The sequence below is a fragment of the Bidens hawaiensis genome, unplaced genomic scaffold (assembly GCF_021521415.1).
Source record: "Bidens hawaiensis isolate Kalapana, Puna unplaced genomic scaffold, B.hawaiensis_p1.1 tig00026818_1, whole genome shotgun sequence".
NCBI lineage: Eukaryota > Viridiplantae > Streptophyta > Magnoliopsida > Asterales > Asteraceae > Bidens > Bidens hawaiensis.
Window position 1 is genome coordinate 234,394 of NW_027494310.1, and position 24,437 is coordinate 258,830.

A 24,437-nucleotide genomic window follows, 5' to 3' on the forward strand; every position below is an offset into this window, starting at 1 on the left:
AATTTGGTGAGTATTAATATTGCAACGAGTGATTTGACTGATGAAGACTACGATCAAATTGTGATTTGACTGATGAAGACTACGATCAAATTGATCCTGATGAGTTAGAGCTCTTGGATTTGAAATGGAATATGGAGATGATTGTTAGAATGGTTAAAAGGTTTATACAAAGAACTAGCAAAGATCTTCCTGCTTTAAACAAGAAGGTTGGGTTCGATAAACTGAAGGTTAAATGTTATAACTGCCAATAGTTTGGACATTTTGCAAAGGAATGTGATAAACCGAAAAAGGAGTATACTGGTCCTTGTAATCAATATCAAAGTTCTACAGAAAAACGAGGCAATGATGCTGATAAGAAACCTTCTGCTTCTGGGTCACAAGCTACGCTAGCCGATGGAACTGACTGGTCACAACGATGGTTGTGTAATGATAATCAAGCCAATATGGTTATGTTCAACTAAACTGACAATTTCCAAGATGCAAGTGAGAGTGATCTGTCTTCTGATAATGATACTAAATTGGATTATGATGATTCATGTGACAACCTTCCAACCATGTTCGCTTGCATGGCCAAAATTAATGAAGTTAGTACTTCTGTTCCTATCTCTGTTAATGTGTCTACTAATGTGTCTTGTGTTGAATGTGAGAAAAAAAGCCTAAGTTAGAGTCTTTGAAAAATCACAATGATTGTTTAGTGAGAGAAATTGCTTCACAAAAAGATACTTATCGACAATCTTTAGAATCTCAAATGAGATCTAGGGAGAAAAATGAAGCATTGTCGACAAGTAATCATGATCTCAAAGCTGAGTTATCTGTCAAAATGACAATCAATGATAAAAAATTTCAAGAAATCTTGAAACATCATTCGAAGATAACTGAACTTGAGAATGAGGTTTTTGAGTTGAAGAACAAATTGGGCAAGTTTAGAAACTCTTCCTTTTTTCTAAATGAATTAATCGAAGTATCTAGTAAGCAAAAAGATTCAAAACAGGGTATAGGTTTTGTTGAAATACCACCACCATTTCAAAATGAATATAGAGCAAATCTGTTTGCTAGGAAAGAAGAATAGGTGATTGTGAATAAACCTATTATTTTAGACAAATGTAAACCGGTAAACTCTGAATATGTTAAAGCCCAACCACCAACTCAATAACATCATGTCGAAAGCAATAAACTATTTGTAGAAGATGTTGAGAAGGTGTTCATTGAGGATATGTTCGAACCTGAGATGATACACAAAAACCAAGACATTCCATGTTCTAATCACATTTTATAAGCTATTTATTATTATTATTATTATTATTATTATTATAATTGTAATGTAATGAAGTGGAAGTCTAGTTCGTTACGGAATATGTAACGAACTAGATTCCATATTCTATTTATAGAGGTGATATCCTCTTTTAATTTAAGTTTTCGAGTTTAACGTATTGAATTGTTGTCCAAGTATCCTCTCGATCAAAGCTTCATATAAATAAACTATTACTAATCTATACACACATAATACACCTAATATTATATATAGATATACATAATTAAGAGTAATCATGAACTATATCCTATACGGTATTAGATCTATTTGTTAATTGTTATTAGATCTGAGTTAGATCCGTGTGTTCAACAATCATACGGTCACCTTGATCAATCAATATTTATGTATTCGACATGGCATCCACAACAACATCTTCTTCAACAACTACGTGTTTTGTAGCAAAGGAAATTAAGAAAGAAATGATCTTATTGCACAAAAGGATGGGTAACATTCACCTTTGAAAGATGAATTACTAAGCTGCAGATGGTTTGGAGGATAGTGTGTCATAGAAACATTTTCACATGACCAAGAAAGGTAAACATAAGAAGAAATCTAATCCTTTGAAACAGGTCAACTCAGTCGATACTCCACGGGAACGTCATCACCTGGATTTGTTTGGTCCAAATATTCGAGTGAGTATTGTCGGAGATTTGTATTGTTTGGTGATCAGTGACGACTACTCGAGATATTCATGGGTGTTGTTTATGAGCACGAAGGATCAGACTACTATTCCTATGAAAAATCTTATCCCTAAGATCGAATCACATTACCAATTGAAAGTGAGGTGAATCCGAAGAGATAATGGCACATAACTCAAGAACAATATTAGGGACTTTTTCTTCATTCAACGTGGTATTCACCATGAATATAGTTCTTCATATATTCCACAATAGAATGAGGTTGTTGAAAGAAAGATCCGAACCATCATTGAAGCGGCTAGAACCATGCTAGTAGATTCTATTCTTCCTATGCAATATTGGAATGAGGCAATGAATACTACTTGTTACACGCTTAAAAGGGGTCTCATGGTTATGAAATTTAAGAATACAAGTTACGATCTTTTCAACAGCCATAAGCCGAATCTCCAATTTTTAGAGCTATTCGGGTGTCCGTGTACAATGTTAAAACGTGATGCGGGAAAATTTGAGGAGAAAATTATTGATGGAGACTTTCTTGGGTATTCTTCGCCTAAGAAATTAGTTTTTAATCTCTCCTCTGGGTGTGTTGAAGAGTGTTACTACGTTGACGGTTAAAGGTAGAACACACCTCCTTCAGGCAAGCGACCGAATTGGATGTTTCATTACGATGGTCTCTTTAATTCTTTTACTACCACGGTTGAATTAAAGAATGAAGACTCGGTTCGTTCTTATCTAGAAAATGAATTGTTGTGTTCTTCAAGTTCTTCTACTTGTCCATCTAATACTCTACCTACCGACTTTGATAATTCAACCTCAGAACCATTGGTTGAAACCGATGAAGATAATGAGGTACATACAGGTGAATCTTCCGTCCCTCTAACAGAAAAATCAGCTTATATAAATGTCACCAATCTCCAAGATAATGTTCAAGTTCCTGAAAATACAATTCTGGGTATCATTCTAATCATTCTCAGGACAACATTATTGGGGAGCTGAATGAGGGAGTGCGTACATGTTCTCAAGTAGAAAATGTCGTTGAAGATCCGTTTTTATGTGTGTTTGTTGACATCAATGCATCAAGGTCTAATTATTGACCTTGATTGGGTTATTTGAGCCTGTTTGGGAGTATTTGATTGTACGGACTGTGAATGAACTTAATCGGACTTATTAATAATCAATTATGGAAAATTGAGGTTAATTTGTATGATTGATTGTTCAAATTGATTGATATTAGGTATGGATTGATGAATTGAACAAAATTGTTAAATTTGATGAGTTTTGGATTGAGCGGGAATGAACAGTTATTTGAACGTTTGGATTTTGACCTTAATTAGTCAAAACTAGTTCAAGTATTATAGATTTGTGAATTGAATTATGTTCAGAATAAGTTTCGATTGATTGTTGGGATATTGCGAGTGGACTGGTATTGATTTGGTGTTGAATTGATAAGATTTTGGATTGATTGAAAAGTGTCTGGTTTTTGAGTTTGAAGGTTTGAACTCATTCGTTAATTTCATGAGGAATGATGAATTCAATCCCTATGATTAGTTTCATTCACTAGATGGTTAATAAAGTTTGTTACAGCTATTCTAACGGCCCATTCGCTAGTGATTAAGCCATTCATTGCTTAATTCATTTGTTCCCTTCCTTCGTTTATCTCATTCGTCATACTGTTTCTTTCATTCATTCGTTATTCTACACATTCGCTAAAATCATTCCATATATTTCACTCGTTTTTTATTAATAGTCGTCATTTGAGAAACATTGGTTAACCAGACTCATGATTTCTCCATTTTCATCCCTAAACTTTCAAAATTTGAGAGTTATACCCGAAACTTTCAAAATGACAAATTATTATGCCCTTGTTTCTCAAAACGCTATCATGCAATCAGTGCTAAACTATGACACATAGATTGGTTATCACGAAAAGACACCGAAGCTTAATAGTCTTGATGATTTCCGGTGATGGAAATTAAGATTCAGATCTCATTTGGGGATAATTGATGCACATGTTTAACAACGTTAGAAAATACATATATGAGATCATTATTGATGTACCTGGTCTTGGTCACAGTCCCAAACCTATTAAAGAAATGGTTGTTTCCCTTTGACAATGGCTTTACCAGAACATATGCTTCATCAGTTTAGCAATATTGAAGTCTCTGCACCATTGTTGCATCTTCAAAATCAAGGAATCTTGGTAATACTCAAAAAAGCAAAAATTCAATGCTGATGTTTCAGTATAAGAATTTAAATATTTTGCTTTATGAGACATGAGGATTGTTGACAGGATATTGTTACTTGCTGGCTGAGATAAATAGGTTTTAGTTGCGATGAAATTAATAGATTGGAAACTTTGAAGGATGCTTGAAAGTCCCGAGCTTGGATCTTTTGATATAATATCAACAAACCTAACGTTATTGCGGAATATAACGTTAAGTGATTCAATAAAAACCAAGGAAATACGTAAAGAACACGGGATCTAGCTTCAAAACACAATTATATTAACATCGGGTGCTTAAGCACAAGGTTACACAAACTCATTCACCACAAATGATAATGAACGGCCAACCCACAAAAAGCCCAAAGCCCACCGAGATTACTAAAAGATCTCGGTTTACATACATACACCCAAACCTGATATCCATTAACATAAAACTAAGTAACCACTAAATATAGACCAAATAATCTCCCCCTTGGCAGCAGCCCTGAAATAGTGGTTCAACAATAATCTGAAAATTGCTCAACGAATTGATGTCCCGTTCATGAAACTTCAATAGATCTCGTGGATCAAAGAAACAACATTGCCCTTTCTTCATTCGACTGAATACAGTGGCAGTCTCACTATCGTATGCCCAGAACTGCATCTTATCCAGTGACCCTTCAGGAATTGAAGTAGATAGTGAAATGTGAGTCGCTTTGTTGGTAGCGGGACACATTACATTCAACATTGTTTTCCCAGTTTTCGGATATCGAACACCTTGAGCTTTCTTTAAGAACGACTCAGTAGTGGTTATGTTAGGAAATCTTTTTTCGACTTGTCTTTTTAAGAAATTCCAGACGTCTATAGCCTTTTTATCATGATTTGGATTATGAAAGGGAGCATTGATGAGATCAGTGAGATCCATCTTTGTCTGGGATCCGAAGTCCTTCATCTTATTGTAGTAATCAGTGGTCCTGGACTTTCGTTTCACCCACCACATAGACTTGTCAATAAAAAAATCCCCATGACATGGTCCTAGACCTGTCACCATAATTCTTAGAAAAACCATGTTGCAAATTTAGATTAAACTTATTTGGATGATTAGATGATCCAACGTTCTGGTTAGAATTTTTCATAATGAGGATCTTCATTTGAAGCCTTTTCGATTTCTCGGTAGTTCTTGATGGTGCAGATAAATACCGTTCCAGTGGCTCAGATTCTTCAATATTTGAATTTGGACGACCACTGGAACTGCCACATGATCAACAGTAGGTTCCTTAGATGTTGCTTCTTCACTGCTATTGAATTCATTTCCAAACATTTGAATTAGTTTCTGTCGAAGATCCAAGTACATAGCAGTAAGGCCACCCATACTGGACAGAATCTTTTTAATCTTGGAATCTTTGTCTGAGTTGTTGGCTTCTAGTTCTTGAAAATGCACATCCTTCACAATCGAATCTTGTTCAAGCTCAAAGATTCGACGTTGTAACGCTTGCACGTCCACAGGAGCATCTTCAATCACAACCACCGTTCCTTTATTCTGCAGAAAAGTGTCTTACATGGCAAGAATCTGTGCATTATTTTCTGAAGCACTAGGACTTGACTGAGATGGCTCGTCAAAGACAGGAATATCAGCTTCAAAATCAAATTCTTGAGCAAAGTCATCAAAAATTTGTTCCTGAGATTGACCCTCCGTTGAAGGTGGGCTAGGATCAATGTGAACCTTAGTGATGTCCAACTCACGTTCTTGTTGGCTTGGTGTTGTTGTAGTTGTGGTTTCAGTAATTAGAACGCCTGGTTTTGGATCTTTCTTTCTCATTTTTCATGGAATAAGATCAACGTCTGATTCTTCTGGAGTGTATTCATCTTGAGTTTCAGCAACTATTTGAGGAGGCTTCAAAGTAGTTGACTGAAGTAATTCCTTTAACTTCTCAAAATCCTTTAATTTCTCAGCAGACAAAGCAGTTTCTGTTTCACGGTGTTCTGTTTCTTCGTCATCTGAAATGGCCTCAAATGTAGCAGTACGCCCCAGAACTGGCGCCACATGCTCTTCAGCAACCTGAGCACTGACTCATACAATCTCAGATTCATCGAACCAGCCAAACTTAACCAACTCGTGAAGGCCTTGATAAACGCGCTTTGACGCATTCCTAGACTGCTTCATCAATCCAAAAGTATTGGGTCTCCTCGAATTTATATCCAGCGTCTCGACAAAATTAACAAGATCAGTGTAATGCGAATTATAGAACATCTGTAAGAACCGACGATACATAAGAAAAATCTCATTCTTCTGTCCCTTCAAATTGCTCATCATCTCATCGAACACGAAATTGGAATACTTGTAGTTTTAGTCCAGGATCAGAGCAACTAGGGCCGACATCTGAATGTTACTAATGTCATCAAATCCTCCTTTTCGTCCCGACACACAAGTAAAGAAATTGTGTATCTAAAACCTCCAGTAAGGATGAAACAACTTCTTCATAGCAGGAGGATATGACCCTTCGTAACCCATCCTGACTAAAATCTTTGAGACAACGTAAGTCGAATATTCCATTGGGTAGTCAGGTTGATCTCCAAATAAAAGAACGTCGTGAATAATGGCCTCTGATATAAAGACCAGCTTCTTTTGAACTTTGGAATCTATAGTAACAGCTCCACCTATTCCTCGATGGTTGATCGAAGTGTTATTCCAGAACTCCGTGATCATCTTTTTGCATATGACAGGAGTTTCTCGTAAAGCATGAGAAATCCTGCATGTGTTGAGACCTACAATCATGGACATAAACTCCTTTTGTGTCAAAGTGGATCAAACAAATATCCAGCTATATTGTGAGTATCAACGAAATTTAGAGGAGATTGATCAACCATTACTACAACAAACGAGTTAAGTTAGCAATTGTTTATATAAATTTGTCAACAACCATATGTTTATGGACATAAATTTAATTGTCAAGACATTGAGGACCAGTTATAAAAGAAGAAAATTATAAGGACTATATATGAAAAATAATCATGATTTAATAACAGATTTTGGTCCAAAAAGTTGTTCTCTGTCCACACATAGGGATTTCGGTCAAAAAAAGGTGTTTTTGGTCAAAGGTAGGAGTTTTATGTCCAGTCCCACCGAGAACATGATTTCTCGGTCAACAATAAGAGAACTCGGTCAACGAAAGTCAACAGAGAACTCCTGGTTTGACCAATGTTTTCGGTTAAGACAACAGAGAAAAAAAAACCCTCTGAATTCAACCTCGTAAATCATGTCTTCTTATTCAAAGAGGCCGATAACTCAATGGACGAAACCTGCAAAAACTCCTAAGGTCCCAGTAATGGTCTTAAACTAAACAAATGTCCAATATAGTGTTAGTTCATTATATGAATCGTCAAACAAGGACCCGGACAATCATCTAAATCATATCACAATCAAACCCACATAGTATCAAATACATCATCCGTCGATCCCCTACCAGTTATCAAATTAAAAGCAACCAGCAAACACGACACACTATCAGATTCTTGAAGATTAGCTAGAGGATTTAGGGTTTTCGGCCAATGAATTATTGGAGAGAAGATAATTTTGAGAATAACGAAAATAATAGAGATTTGATGCCTTTTATACCTCAACAAACAGTGGGCCGAGAACCCTAATGAACCCAACTAGACGAGCCCAATCCAGAAGGCTAGCCCAAAACCGGATTATTAAATAACAAGTAAACAAACTCAAAGCCTAACATGCTTTTAACCAAATCAAAATAGCCCCCTTTTAATACTTGTTTCGAGGAGAGTAATTCCGAAGTGAAAATAAGAATTTATATGAAAATAAAACAGAATAGCTAAAATAAAAAACAAAAGGAATCATATAACACAAAATACTTGTCTTCTAGTAATTTAGCAAATTTGGGATCAAAATTATGTTTTTGATAGAAATGCCGACTTTATGAAAAGATCCGAACATAGAATCTTATTGAGTAAGGTGATTTCACAAAGATTCATGTTCAACGTTATTATGACATAGAGACAGGTTGATAGCAGGTATAAAAAGTTAGCATGATTTTCATTGCGTCAGTGATATTGATTAGGTGCAATTAGGCATAAATCTCAGATAGACATCACTTATGAACCTGTGATGCCTCCTATCTCTTCTCAAAGCGTATTTGGCATTCCCCAGATCACCCCAATTTGACTCCAACCCCCTAGTGCTTGATCAAAACTTTTATAGAAAGCAAGAAAACTTTTAAGCTTTAAGGTTAACGTTGGACTTAAATTCCTTTCATTCAGAGTGTTTAAGACTTATTTGAATGCCCACCCTTGTAGTTCTAGTTTGACCCTTTAAGCTTTTGAAAAACCAAGAATTTAGCAACACAATATATATATATATATATATATATATATACATACTTGAGCCCTTTTTTAATAATAAACAAAATAACTCAATAGTTTTGGTAATCAAGACACTAACGGGCTCTGTTTGACTGGGTAATTACTTTTCTGCCTATCATTCAGAGAGAGATATATGGAGACATGCATATTTTCTTCAAGATGACTCTCCACAGTGAGTTTAGAATATTTAGTTTATATCACTTCATCTTTTACACATCATGGAAAGCTACCATACAAATCAATGATTGTTCTGGAGCCTTTTTAGCTTAATAACTTCACCCGTTAGGCACACAGAATCAATTTATCTATCATTTCCCAAAGGTTTGATCAATTTTTATTTGAGAACATTTTGAAGCCTCAAGAGGCTATTAACTGAAAAATAATATCACTTCCCAGAACGTTACAGAAGACACATTTTAAAACTCAGACACCCAGGTCACTTTTAGTTTTCAGGTAAATGGCTATCTCGTATGTCCACAAGTGGTTAGCAGGACCAAAACATATATCAGAATACATGTCCCTCCAACTTTAGAGTTATCGACATAATTTTAGGTGAAAGAATTTAAAAACAAAACTACATCACAATTACCCCGGATGCTTTCAATCTTTATGTGAGTGGCTATCGTGTGAATCTATGAATACATGACATGACCAAACATATACAAGTATATGTCATTCCAACTGGAGTAACCGACATAATTTTAAGCGAGAGTGAATACGCAACCTTTTAATAAAATTTTAATAATAAAATCACACACACACACTTTTTGAATTTTTTATAATAAAATCACACACACGTACTCTCTCTCTCTCTCTCTCTCTCTCTCTTTGAGATTTTTTAATTTTCTACCCTAAATTTGTGCAAAAATAAAATATGTACAAATTTACCCTAAAAAGGACCCAATCCTCGAAACGAATCATTTTAAGAAAACTGACAAGCACATTAAACCTGGCTATTTCGATTAGTTTTGTAAATAAGTCCGCCACGTAATTATCAGTGTGAACTTGTTCAAGATGAATCAATTTACGGTCGTTACAGTCAAGAATAAAATATATTTTAATATCATCGTGCTTGGTTTTTGAGTGTTGAACCAGATTCTTAACTATTGCAGTGGCAACATTATTATTACAAAAGATAGGGGTGTCAAGAAATTCCAAACCATAACCCAACAATTGACGGTGCATCCAGATAACCTGTGAGCAGCAAGCTAACGCAGCAACATACTCAGCCTCGGCAGTTGATGTGGACACTGTTTGTTGTTTCTTTCATTGTCAAGATATGAGACGATCGCCCAATAACTGACAACCAGCAGGTGTGGATTTCCTGTCAATATCATCTCCACCATACTTGCTATCAGCAAACTCATTTAAATCAAAGTCTGAGTTTTCGGGATACCAAAGACCTAACGTCGGTTGTCCCTTTAGATATCTAAAAATATGTTTAATTGTAATTAAATGAGAGAGTTTAGGGTTAATCTGGAAACGAGCACATTAACAGACAGTGCATATGATGTTAAGGCGACTGACGGTGAGATACATTAGGGAGCCAATCTTCGATTGATAACATGTTTGATCTACGAAATTCCCTTCAGGATCAGAGGACAAAAGAGGCCTTTCCGCCATGGGAGTGGTAGCAATTTTGGAATCTTGAAATTCAAACTTTGCAGGTATATCTCAAACATTGCAAAATTCCCGTTGAACTCTGACGAACCTGCAACCCTAGAAACGTTGTCATTTCCCCCAGTGAGCTCATCTCAAACCTCTTCTTCATCACCTCTTCAAACTCAGAACTTAACCCAGCACTGGTCGATCCAAAAATAATGTCATTCAACATAAATTTGAACCAGAATCAAGTCTTTCCCAACGGTTTTTAGGAACAAAGTCTGATCAATGGTCCCTCTTTTGTAACCCTGACCCTGAAGATGAGCCATTAATGTAGCATACCACACCCGAGGAGCTTGATGAAGACCATACAGTGCTTTTTTTAACTTGTAGACATGTCTGGGATTCTTAGAGTCTACAAACCCCGGTGGCTGGTCCACGTAAATCTCCTCCTAAAGCTCACCATAGAGAATCATAGTTTTAACATCCATCTGATAGATAGTAAACATTATACTAGTATTAACGGTATTATACCGGTTATAGGACGCAAGATATAATCGATACACTCTAGTTACTGATACGTATTACCAGCTTGAACTACACTAAGGTGAATTTCATGACTCCACTTTCTAAACTGTTTTACGACCTTTTGGGGTGGAAAGCATGTTTACATATACTTATATACTTGGAAACTTGTGATGATGTGAATTATCTATGTACTAACACTTGAAAGTCCCCACAAACACAAGTGATTAACTTCGTGCCGGTGACGTGTGGATAGTACTATCGGTTTGACAAATCCCACAGACAGGACCGAGGGGTATGCTGGAACATGTTAACCCAGTTGCAAATTGTCATTTAATCTTATTACATTCTGCTATGTGGTGTTAAACATAGTACATACTTTGGGGCAAAGTGGTTGTTTAATGCCAATGGGAGTTCATGGGCAGGGGTGACCATGTGTTTTAGCTCGTTTTGGTTTCACTTGTGGCTTAGTATAAAAACATCATACACCTACATACATATATACATATTGTAAACTTTACGAACTCGTATCATAATTTTCGTTCGTAATCGTGAAACTTGAAACTCACCAACTAGACGTAGTTGACCTGGTTTAATGTGCTTTTCAGGTGAGCCCAAGTTGGAATAATTTGCTTATGTGTTTGGTGCTAGAAGGGAAATGAATCGCTGTGAATAGATGCAAGTATATACTAAGGAATAACAAACCGAGAATTGGTTATGTGATTCTCATCTAGTTTGTACACATAGTACATACCAATGTAATATGATTTGAATTAGTTTGTTGAATTTCTTTATAAACAATGTGGTTGATACCAAAGTTATCTGTTACATTAAAGTATTTCGATTCCGCATTGACCTAGTCGGGGTATGACACATTAAAGGTGTTTAGGACTTATAGTGATGCCCCACCTCTGTAGTTCTATAGTACACCCTCATGCTTGCATTTTCTTTCAAAATTTACGAACATTTCAACTTTCGGTTGATAATAAAAATATTGCTCACATATGTTCTTTATCATATGTATAAGATGCTTCATTTGTTGTTACCAAATATCAACAGGTTCGTATATGACTAGGTAGTCACTTTTCTCCCTATCATTCGGAGAGATTTATCTTGAAACATGCATATTCAACAGTGTATCTCCCGATTAAGATTAACATTTTCATTATGTTTATGTCACCTCAGTTTTTACACATCATGGAATGCAACCATACATATTAATGACTGCACTAATAGTCTTTTTAGCCTATTAAATCAATATGATTAGCATAAATAACCAATTTACAATCATTTCCCATCGGGTTGGATCAATTTTCATTGAAAACCTTTTAGGCTTCTACAAAACTTTGAACAGAATAATCTTATCATGTCTCAACAACATCAACTTGCTCTGTGTTTGTCATAAGTGTTTTGTGAAAAATTTCTTGAAAAGTATTCATTTGTGCATGCAATTTTAACACAAAGACATGCTTTGACACCAACAGAAATTAACATAATCAAGAACAAGTAGAATATGAATGACATGCATTAACACAAGCAGATTCAACATAGTGTACATTAAAGACGGATTATGCAAACCCTATTATGTCTAAACACATCATCATATCAGATTATCCACATATTCAGAAGTATCAGATAAGCACACAAATTTATCATTTCAAAACACATTTAGACACAATTATCCTAATATCACACACATTCACTGAATTTTAAACTTAAGCATCATAGACACCTAAGTCACACAAATGTTCACTCAAAGTACACATCAGTTAAACATACACACATAATCAAACATCAAGCAAAACACTCACTCATCAAGACCTTTCTAAAGATAGTCTGTTAGAACATGAAGCACACACCATCAATCAGACTTCATCCAAGTTGATCATTTCTAAAGCTTTCTGGAGAAAATGGAATTTAGTTTTATCTAGTGGCTTGGTGAATAAGTCAGCCAAGTTGTCACTAGTATCAACTCTTTTAATTTCAATCAGTCCTTTCTCACTACAGTCTCTAGTGAAATAATGTCAGATTTCAATGTGCTTGTTCTTGGAGTGTTGGACTGGGTTCTTAACTATGAACAAAGCAGTAGTATTATCAATAAAGATAGGAGTGTTCAAGTAATTCAAACCTTAGTCCAGTAGTTGATTCTGAATCCAAAGGACTTGTGCACAGCATGCAGATGCAGCAATGTACTCAGCTTCAGCAGTTGTGATTGAGACAGTAGTTTGCTTCTTGCATTGCCATGACACCAACCTGTCTCCCAGAAATTGACATCCACCAGATGTAGATTTCCTACTCATGCTACAGCCATCATAGTCATTATCAGTGTAAGCAATTAGATCAAAGACATTGTTCTTTGTGTTCCAAAATCTTTAGATCAAGTTTTCCTTTTAAGTATCTAAAAATCCTCTTGTCAACAGTCATGTGAGAGAAATTTGGACTTGATTAGAGTCTTCACAAACACAAACAACAAAAATAATATCTGGCCTTGAAGCAGTATATTACATCAGTGATCCGATCTTTGCGCTGTACTCTTGTTCATTAACAGGCTCTCCCTTTTAATTAGCTATCATCTTCTCATGGGTGTTCATTGGAGTAGAAGTAAAGGTTTTTACAAAGCATGTTTGTCACAAGGTTTGCTCACAAATTTTAAACTAATTAAAAATAAAACTAAGTGGATAACATGAAGGAAGCTTACTCGAATGTATAAGATTGCTCGAGAAATAAATAACAAGACAAATACTCAAGTATAGTTTATCAAATAGGCAAACTTTCTGGGAATTAATAAAGAATCCAGAAATAATAACTTGAAGATATTTCTAATTGTCAACGTTGCTCGAATATCTGAATTTCACTAACCATGCTAGTTTATAATTACAAAAATAAAGACGTAACAAATATTCAATCAAGTATACTTTAAAGAAAAAGTAAGCCCGAAAATACTTCAGGAGTGCAAAGTGTGCTAGAGACGACTTATCCTCTGATATCCAAGTGTGCACTAAACGCAAAGTGTAACCGAAAAGTAAAGTTTGCTGGGAATTTTCTAAAAGTAACAAGTATGATGGGAGAACACTTGGAATGAGTCACCATTTGACAAGTGTGCTTTATGCATGAAGTTTACTCGGTAAACAAAGTTTACTTGAAAACCCTTGTAATTTCAGAATATAACTCCAAAACAATGAAGTATGCTAGACAAATACAAATTTCAACTAAATTACTCTAGTTTACTCGAAACATATATGTAAAGCATATTCATATAAGTATCACATAATCATCAAGTGTGCTTGACAATAATAACTTTCTAAACATCCAGGTTTACTCGAAATTATAAAGTTATCAAACTCTACCCGATAATACGTGAATAATTCAATTAATTACAGAAAATCATCAAGCTTGCTCGGATAAGTTAAAAATCCTAAGTAAAACAACTAAATTTTTTAGAAAGTCCAAAAAAATCAAAGCTTTCTAGAAATAACATATTCAGACATATTCAAGTATTAAGCTTTCTCGAATGAGTTAAACATCCTATCAAAACATCTAAGTTTGCTAGAAAGTTCAAAAATCATTAAAGCTTGCTAGAAGTAACAAATTCAAACAAATTTAAGGATAAACTGCAGCTCTTTTTGTCTTAAACCATATTTCAAACAGTTTGATCAATAAAGTTCAATGTTTAAGAGCAAATGGTGCATTAGGAGTTCAAATTTCAGTTATTTCCTTTCAAATCCTTTTCCTTTATGAAAAGATCTCAACATGGAATCAGATTGATTAAGTTACCTCTCAATACTTCATTACATATTGATGATATGTTTAAGGTTAAATTAATTTTCATAATTCAAAAATGGATAACACTTATTATATTATGATTCCCTATATCTCTTCGTAAAGCTTATTTGGCTTTCCGCAGATCACCCTAATTTGACTTCAACCCCCTGATATTTTGTCAAAATATTTTTTATGACGTAACATTTAAATTTTCTTTACGATTTTTCTTTTCAAAGATTTCAAACATATTGAGGTTCAACGTTGGACTTACAAGCCACGCAATACGGACTTGCAAGCCATCCATTCAAGGTGTTTAGGACTTATTGTGATGCCCCACCTCTGTAGTTCTATAGTTCACCCTCATGCTTGCATTTAATTACAAAATTTGTGAACATTTCAACTTTCGGTTGATAATAAAATGTTGGTCACATATGTTCTTTATCATATGTATAAGATGCTTCATTTTTTGTTAACAAATACCAACAGGCATGTGTATGACTAGGTAGTCATTTTTCTGCCTATCATTCGGTGAGATTTATCTTGAAACATGCATATTCAACAATGTATCTCGAGATTAAGATTAGCATTTTCATCATGTTTATATCACCTCAGTTTATACACATCATGGAAAGCAACCATACATATTAATGACTGCATTAATAGTCTTTTTAGCCTATTAAATCTATATGATAGGTGTAAATAATCAATGTACTTTCATTTCCATCGGGTTTGATAAATTTTCATTGAAAACCTTTTAAGCTTTTACAAAGCTTTGAACAGAATAATCTTATCATGTCTCAACACCATCAACTTGCTCTGTTTTGCCAAAAGTTTTTTGTGAAAAATTTATTGAAAAGTATTCATTTGAGCATGCAATTTTAACATAAAGACATGCTTTGACACCAACAGAAAGTAACATAATAAAGAACAAGCACAATATGAATGACATGCATTTACACAAGCAGATTCAACATAGTGTACATTCAAGACTGATTATGCAAACCCTATTATGTCTAAACACATCATCATATCACATTATCCACATATTCAGAAGTAGAAGATAAGCACAAAAATTTATCATTTCAAAACACATTCAGACACAATTATCCTTATATCACACACATTCACTGAATTTTAAATTTAACAATCATAGACACCTAAGTCACACAAATGTTCATTCAAAGCACAAATCAGTTAATCATCCACACATAATCAGACATAAAGCAAAACACTCACTCATCAAGACCTTTCTAAAGATAGTGTGTAGGCACATGAAGCACACACCATCAATTAGACATCATCCAAGTTGATAATTCCTAAAGCTTTCAGTAGAAAGTGGAATTTAATTTTATCCAGTGGCTTGGTGAATAATTTAGCCAAGTTGTCACTAGTATCAAATCTTTTCATTTCAATCAGTCCTTTCTCACTACAGTCTCTAGTGAAATAATGTGTAATTTCAATATGCTTGGTATTGGAGTGTTGGACTTGGTTACAAAGTAGTAGTAATGTAAATAAACATAGGAGTGTTCAAGTAAGTCAAACCATAGTCCCGCAGTTGATTCTGAATCCAAAGGACTTGTGCACAACATACAGATGCAGCAATGTACTCAGCTTCAGCAGTTGAGATTGAGACAATAGTTTGCTTCTTGAATTTCCATGACACCAGCTTGTCTCCCAGAAATTTACAACCACCTGATGTATATTTCCTACTCATGCTACATACAACATCATCACTATCAGTGTAAGCAATTAAATCAAAGACATTGTTCTTTGAGTACTAAATCCCTAGATCAGGTTTTCCTTTTAAGTATCTAAAAATCTTCTTGGCAACAATCATTTGAGAGACTTTTGGACTTGATTGGAATCTTGCATAAACATAAACAATAAAAAAAATGTCTGGCCTTTAATAAGTTAGGTACATCAATGATCCAATCTTTTGCTCTATACTCATGTTCATTAACAGGCTCCCTCTTTTCATTGGCTATCATCTTCTCATGGGTGTTCATTGGATTAGAAGTAAAGGTTTTAACAAAGCATGTTTGTCACAAGGTTTGCTCATAAATTTTAAACTAATTAAAAATAAAACTAAGTGGATAAGATGAAGGAAGCTTACTAGAATATACAAGATTGCTCGAGAAATAAATCACAAGACAAATACTGAAGTATAGTTTATCAAATAGGCAACCTTGCTGGGAATCAATAAAGAATCCAGAAATAATAACTTGAAGATATTTCTAATTGTCAACCTTGCTCAAATATCTGAATTTCACTAACCTTGCTAGTTTATACTTACAAAATTAACGACGTAACAAATATTAATGTGTGTCTAATGATGTTCTTTCTAAAAAAACTCACAACTAAACTTTAAATATATAAAACGAAAATCCTAACGAATCCACACACAACCGGGCAAGGGTACCGATCAAAAATAGTATAGACCTAAGGACGTCCGAGTATCGAATACAAGGACACGTGAAAACGTTCGTAATACTTAACCCGACCAAGACTCACCTAAGAATAATATTTTTATTTGATTTTTAATTATTAACTATTTTTCCTAATTTACTTTAATTAACTTAAAAGAATTAACTTCCCGAGAGTAGACGAAACTTTGAGAATGAGACTTATCAATGGAGAAAACGTCTACCTAGGTAAGAATCCTATTGAAGGCATAATAAGCTAATGGATTGAAGAATCTCACGACACCGGTATCTAAGGATGACACAACTAAGGTTCACTCAAGAAAGCTAGATCACCTCTCGGTCTCACTAACAAACCCTAACTTACACTTAGTTGACTTTAAGAACTAACCGGGAAACGAATTACTTAAGTGTTCTAATGTCCACTCTCCTCTCGGTCTCACCGACACACTACCCTAATGGAGACGAATACTACGCAAAAAGGATAGATGAAAAATTTAGTTTAACTTAAACTAGGTCAACTAATCGCTCACAAACCCAAACCCGACAAGAACCGAACATGCTCTCGCGCGATCCTAATCCTAACAAGTAAAAGCTATGAGATGACCTTACTTCTTATCACCTCTCGGTCTCTAAGAAGGTGTCTACCCGCTGATTTTAACTAATTAATATACCCAACTAAACCTTACGGTTGTACACCCCGCAAACAATCTCTAAACACAAAGTATAGAGTTCAAACAAGCTAAAATCAACCAAAACCGATTCAATCAATCAAAGCAAGAGGTATATGTGTATAATAAATAAAAAAACAGCCCATAAACACAACCTAATTCAATGCTAAACCAAAATTTTCATTAACAAATCAAGTCATGATGATCAGCAATCCATATTACATACTAAAACCTAACAATATTCATCTAACCTAGGTAGAACTAACTAGTTTAACCTAACATTAGTTTTGGACAGCAGCATATACTTAAGTTAAACATAATAAACTCAACATAAACATAATTAAACTCATTCAAGATTCAATAACAATCAAACACAAGTCAATCTTCACTTTACTTGCAAAACAATTCAAGATGAAAGACCAAAACAACTACATAACAATCTTGAACTAAAGAACAAAGTTTATGGATGTATACTCAAGATATAACCCATAGCTACTGTACCAAGCCTCCCTTAAGCTTCTTCTTCCTCTCCTAGCCGCCACTTAGCCACAAAAAATATTTTTCTCTTGCACCTTGCGGCTGCTTAATCCGATCAGAACTAGTAAGGCAAGTTAGGGTTTTTTTATTTTTTTAATTAACATAATATAATATGCATATAAGGCTTGGAACTTGTGGGCTTGGGTCAGGCCTTGAGTTGTAGTCTTTAAAGTTGCTTAAAAAGGACCCTAGAGTCTCCAAACTTGACACTTTTCTTCATTAAAACTCATAACCTATAATTAATACTCAATGTTTGTAAAATCAAGCAAAAACAAACCATAACTCTAATTTATTAAACTATTAAGCAATAAAAACATGACAAATGATACGGAGAGTAAGTGTGTTTTACAACACATCAAACATTCAATCAAGTATACTTTAAAGAAAAAGTATGCCCGGAAATACTTCAGGATTGAAAAGTGTGCTTGAGAGGACTTATCCTTTGATATCGAAGTGTGCTCTAAACGCAAAGTGTACCCAAAAAGTAAAGTTTGCTGGGGATTTTCTAAAAGTAACAAGTATGCTGGGAGAACACTTGGAATAAGTCACCATTTCACAAGTGTGCTCTATGCATGAGGTTTGCTCGGTAAACAAAGATTACTTGAAAACCCTTATGATTTCATAAAATAACTCCAAAACTATGAAGTATGCTAGACAAATACAAATTTAAACTAAATCACTCAAGTTTACTCGAAAGATATATGTAAAGCATATTCATACATGTATCACATAATCATCAAGTGTGCTTGACAATAATAACTTTCACTTTCTAAACATCCAAGTATACTCGAAAGTATAAAGTTATCAAACTCTACCCGTTAATACGTGAATAATTCAATTAAGTACAGAAAATCATCAAGATTGCTCGGATGAGTTGAAAATACTAAATAAAACTACTAAGTTTGCTAGAAAGTTCAAAAACATCAAAGCTTGCTAGAAATAACATATTCAGACATATTCAAGTATTAAACTTGCTCGAATGAGTTAAACATCCAATCAAAACATCTAAGTTTGCTAGAAAGTTAAAAAAATCATTAAAGCTTGATAGAAGTAACATATTCAAAAGAATTTAAGGTTAAACTACAGCTCTTTTTGTCTTAAACCATATTTCAAATAGTTTTATCATTAAAGTTCAATGTTTAAGAGCAAATGGAGTATTAGGATGTCAAATTTCAGTTATTTCCTTTCAAATCCTTTTCTTTTATGAAAAGATCTCAACATGGGATCATACTGATTAAGTTACCTCTCAATAATTCATTACATATTGGTGATATGTTTAAGGTTAAATTAATTTGCATAATTCAAAAATGGATAACCCTTATTATGCTATAATGCCCCATATCTCTTCTCAAAGCTTATTTGGCTTTCCGCAGATCACCACAATTTGACTTCAACCCCTTGATATTTGGTGAAAATATTTTTTATGGCATAACATATAAATTTTCTTTAAGATTTTTCTTTTATAAAGCTTTCAAACATTTTGAGGTTGAACGTTGGACATACATGCCACGCAATAAGGACTTACTAGCCATCCATTCAAGGTGTTTAGGACTTAAAGTGATGCCCAACCTCAATAGATCTATAGTTCACCCTCATGCTTCAAATTTCTATCAAAATTTGTGAGCATTTCAACTTTCGGTTGATAATAAAATATTGCTTCATTTTTTGTTACCAAATACCAACAGGCTCGTGTATGACTAGGTAGTCACTTTTCCGCCTATAACTCGGTGAGATTTATCTTGAAACATGCATATTCAACAGTGTATCTCCAAATTAAGATTAGCATTTTCATTATGTTTATATCACCTCAGATTTTACACATCAAGGAAAGCAACCATACATATTAATGACTGCAATAATAGTCTTTTTAGCTTATTAAATCCTTATGATTAGCATAAATAATCAATGTACTATCATTTCCCAACGGGTTGGATCAATTTTCATTGAAAACCTTTTAAGCTTCAACAAATATTTGAACAGAATAATCTTATCATGTCTCAACACCATCAACTTGCTTTGTTTTGTCAAAAGTGTTTTGTGAAACATTTCTTGAAAATTATTCATTTGAGCATGCAATTTTAACACAGAGACATGCTTTGACGCTAACAGAAAGTAGCATATTCAAGAACAAGCACAATATGATTGACATGCATTAACACAAGCAGATTCAACATAATGTACATTCAAGACTGATTATGCAAACTATTCTGTCTAAACACATCTTCATATCAGATTATCCACATGTTCAGAAACATCAGATAAGCACATAAAATTATCATTTTAAAACACATTCAGACACACATATCCTGATATCACACACATTCACTGAATTTTAAACTTAAGTATCATAGACACCTAAGTCATACAAATGTTAATTCAAAGCACACATCAGTTAAACTTCCACAAATAATAAGACATCAAGCAAAACACTCACTCATCAAGACATTTCTAAATATTGTCTCTTAGCACATGAAGCACACACCATCAATCAGACTTCATCTAAGTTGATCATTCCCAAAGCTTTATGGAGAAAGTGGAATTTAGTTTTATCTAGTGGCTTGGTTAATAAGTCAGCCAATTTGTCACTAGTATCAACTCTTATCATTTCAATCTGTCCCTTTTCACTACAGTCTCTATTGAAATAATTTCTAATCTTAATTTGCTTTGTCTTGGGGTGTTGGACTGGGTTCTTAACTATGAACAAAGCAGTCGTATTGTCAATAAAGGTAGGAGTATTCAAGTAATTCAAACCATAGTCCAGCAGTTGATTATGAATCCAAAGGACTTGTACACAACATGTAGATGCAACAATGTTCAGCAGTTGAGATTGAGACAATAGTTTGCTTATTTCATTGCCATGACACCAGCCTGTCTCCAAGAAATTGACATTCACCAGCTGTAAATTTCCTACTCATGCTGCAGCCATCATAGTCACTGTCAGTGTAAGCAATTAGATCAAAGACATTTTTTTGTCTACCAAATTCCTAGATCAGGTTTTCCTTTTAAGTATCTAAAAATCCTCTTGGCAACTGTCATGTGAGTGACTTTTGAAATTGATTGGAATCTTGCACAAACACAAACAGCAAAAATAATGTCTAGCCTTGAAGCAGTTAGATATATTAGTGATCCAATCTTTGCTTTGTACTCGTGTTCATTAACAGGCTCCCCCTTTTCATCAGCAATCATCTTCTCATGGGTGTCCATTGGAATACAATTAGTTTTCAAGTCCTTACATTTGAACTTGTTCAATATGTCTTGCACATACTTTGATTGACAAATGAAAATTTCATCATTCTTTTGCAGAACATGCAATCCAAGAAAGAAGTTCATTTTTACCATAGAGCTCATGTAATATTTTGACTTCATTACTTCCTCAAACTCCAAAGACGATATCATCAACATATACTCTTCATCTTTTTTGTAGAAGAGTGTCTTATCAATTTCTCCCATTTGAAAGCCATTAATATGTAGGTGGTTTAAATAACTCATCATACCATGCTCTTGGAGCTTGACGTAATCCATATAGAACTTTGTTTAATTTGAAGACTCTATTTGGAAACTCAAGAACCTCAAAGCCTGGAGGTTTAGTAAGATACACCTCCTCTTCAATTTTTCCATTTAGGAATGCATATTTAACATCCAGTAGAAACACTTTTATATTCATTGAAGCAGCATAAGCTAGAAAGATTCTGATAGCTTTTAGCCTTACCACTGTTGCAAACACTTCCCCAAAATCAATTCCTTCTTCTTGTAAGCAGCCTAGTGCAAATTGTCTGGCTTTATTTTTCATTACTATCCCTCTCTTATCCCTTTTACTTCTAAAAACCCATTTCCTTCCAATGGCATACTTGTTTCTTGGCTTATCTACAAGCTCCTACACTTGTAGATTCTTGAATTCACCCAACTCCTCTTGCATTGCTTCCACCCAACTGTTTTCCTTTAGTGCTTGAACAATGTTCTTGGGTTCGATTTGGGATACGAAGTAGGAGTACATACAAATGTTTGCAGATTCAGTTTCACTTCTGGTGACTCTTGTAGGAATCGATCTGCCCAAGACACATAATTGAGTTGATGTGGCTAGTACGTAATGATCCAAGTCGGGTCAACACTTATATTATTTGGAAAATGGGTTTTCTAAATATTTGAATTTGTGTGTAAACAAACTATATGGATTATTTATACTTGAGAGATGTTACTTAATTGGTCAAGTAACATATTGCATGTTACTTATATATGTTATGTTTTATTTAGAATACAACATAACAACATCTTAAGTAATAAAAGAAATAAACAAAATGGGAATTGGTTTTTTTTTTGGGTTGGGGGGGGGGGAGCCCCATGGGGCTGGCTCCCTCTCTCTCCCCTCACTACTTTTGTTTAGTTTCATTAGATGCAAGGGATCTAAGTAGTGGATTATAATTTCTTGGGTTAATCCAATCTACACTTTCTCTCACACACACAACTCTCTCTTCTCCCGGCTGAAAAGCTCAAAGAAGAACAAGGAGATTTGCAAGAAGTGTAAGTCCCTAGCAACTTGGTGTTTGTTGGAGCTTGTTCGGGTATACAAGCTTGAGAATTTCTCTATTGGAATCTAGCGATTCATATCTTCATCCTATCGATTTCTTGACTTGAAGGTATGTTCTTGAAACACCCTATTGTTGTTTTTGATAATGTGATAATTGTATATGGATCCTGCTTTGGGTTTAACATAAAACGGGTTTTATGTGCATTTGGTAAAAAAGATTTAAAACTCTATTTTCCGATGCGTTTTCCTAGTAAAAGTGTTTATTTGGACTTTGATAATCTTGCTAAATCCCAACAATGGAATCAAGAGCCTCTTGTACGATTACATGCTTCAAAATGGGATCTAAAGTGTTCGGGTTTGATGGTATTCTTTACCATATTGGCCAAAAACTTTAGACCTATTGGTTGCCACTTGGTTTTTCAAGATTGTACCATACATGCATGTGGTAAATCTGGAAAAATTTAATCTTTTGGATGATATTCTATTTTGGATAGTGATGTGTGCCAAAAACTTGATGTGTGTATAACGATGCTCTCACAACTAAGCTTTAAATTTATTAAACGAAATTCCTAAAGAAGCCACACAAAACCGGCAAGTGTACCGATCACTAATAGTATAGCACTAAGGAAGTCCGAGTGTCGAACAAAAGCACAAGTGAAAACGAATTTTATACTTAACCCTAAATAAGACTCACCTAAGAATAATATATTTTTTATCCTATTTATCCTAACTTAATTTAATTAACTTAAAAGACTTAATTTAATAAGACAAAACGAAACTGTGAAAATACGATTTATCAATTGGAAAAACGTCTACCTAGGTAAGAATCCTATTGAAGGTATAGTAAGCTATTGGATTGTAGAATCTCATGACACCGGCTCCTAAGGAATGACACAACTAAGGTTCACTCAGGAAGCTAGATTACCTCTCGGTCTCACTAACACACCCTAACCTACACTTAGTTGATTTTAAGAACAAACCGGATGACAAATTGTTAACGTGATCTAATGCCGACTCTCCTCTCGGTCTCACCGACACACTACCCTAATGGAGACAAATAATACGCAACCAAGGATAGAGGAACAATTCAGTTTAACTTAAACTAGGTCAACTAATCGCTCAAAAACCCAAACCCGACAAGAACCGAACTCGCTCTCGCGCGATCCTAATCCTAACAAGTAAAAGCTATGAGACGAGTTTACTTCCTATCACCTCTCGGTCTCAAGGTAAGTGTCTACCCGCTGAATATATTCAATAAAACACTCACTTAAACCTTACGGTTGATCAACCCGCAAACAAACCCTAAACACTAAGTAAAGAGTCTGAACAAGCAACAATCAATCAAAACTCATTCAGTTAATTAAAGCAAGAGGTTTATAAGTGTAATTAACAAACTCATAGCCACTAAACACAACCTAATTCAATGTTAAACCAATCTTTACATTAACAATTTAAGCCATGATCATCAACAATCCAAACTACTTACTAAAACCTAACGATAATCATCTAACCTAGGTAGAACTAACTACTTTAGCCACTCATTGATTTTGGACAGCAGCTATATATCAAATTAAATATCATATAACTCATCATAAACATAATAAAACTCATTCAATGATCAAGAACAATCAAACACAAATCAGTCTCTAAGTTACTTGCAAAACAAACCAACAAAAAGATCAAGTTTAACTAGTTAGGGTTCTTGAACAAAAGATGAATACTTAAGGTTTATGAGCTGAGTTTATGAGTGTATTAAGCACCTAGCAGCTGAACAAGACTCTCCCGAGCCTTCCTTCTTCTTTCCTAGCTGTCACCTAGCCACCACAGCCGCCAACTTTCTTTTTTTCTTCCTTGCTCCCTTGTTG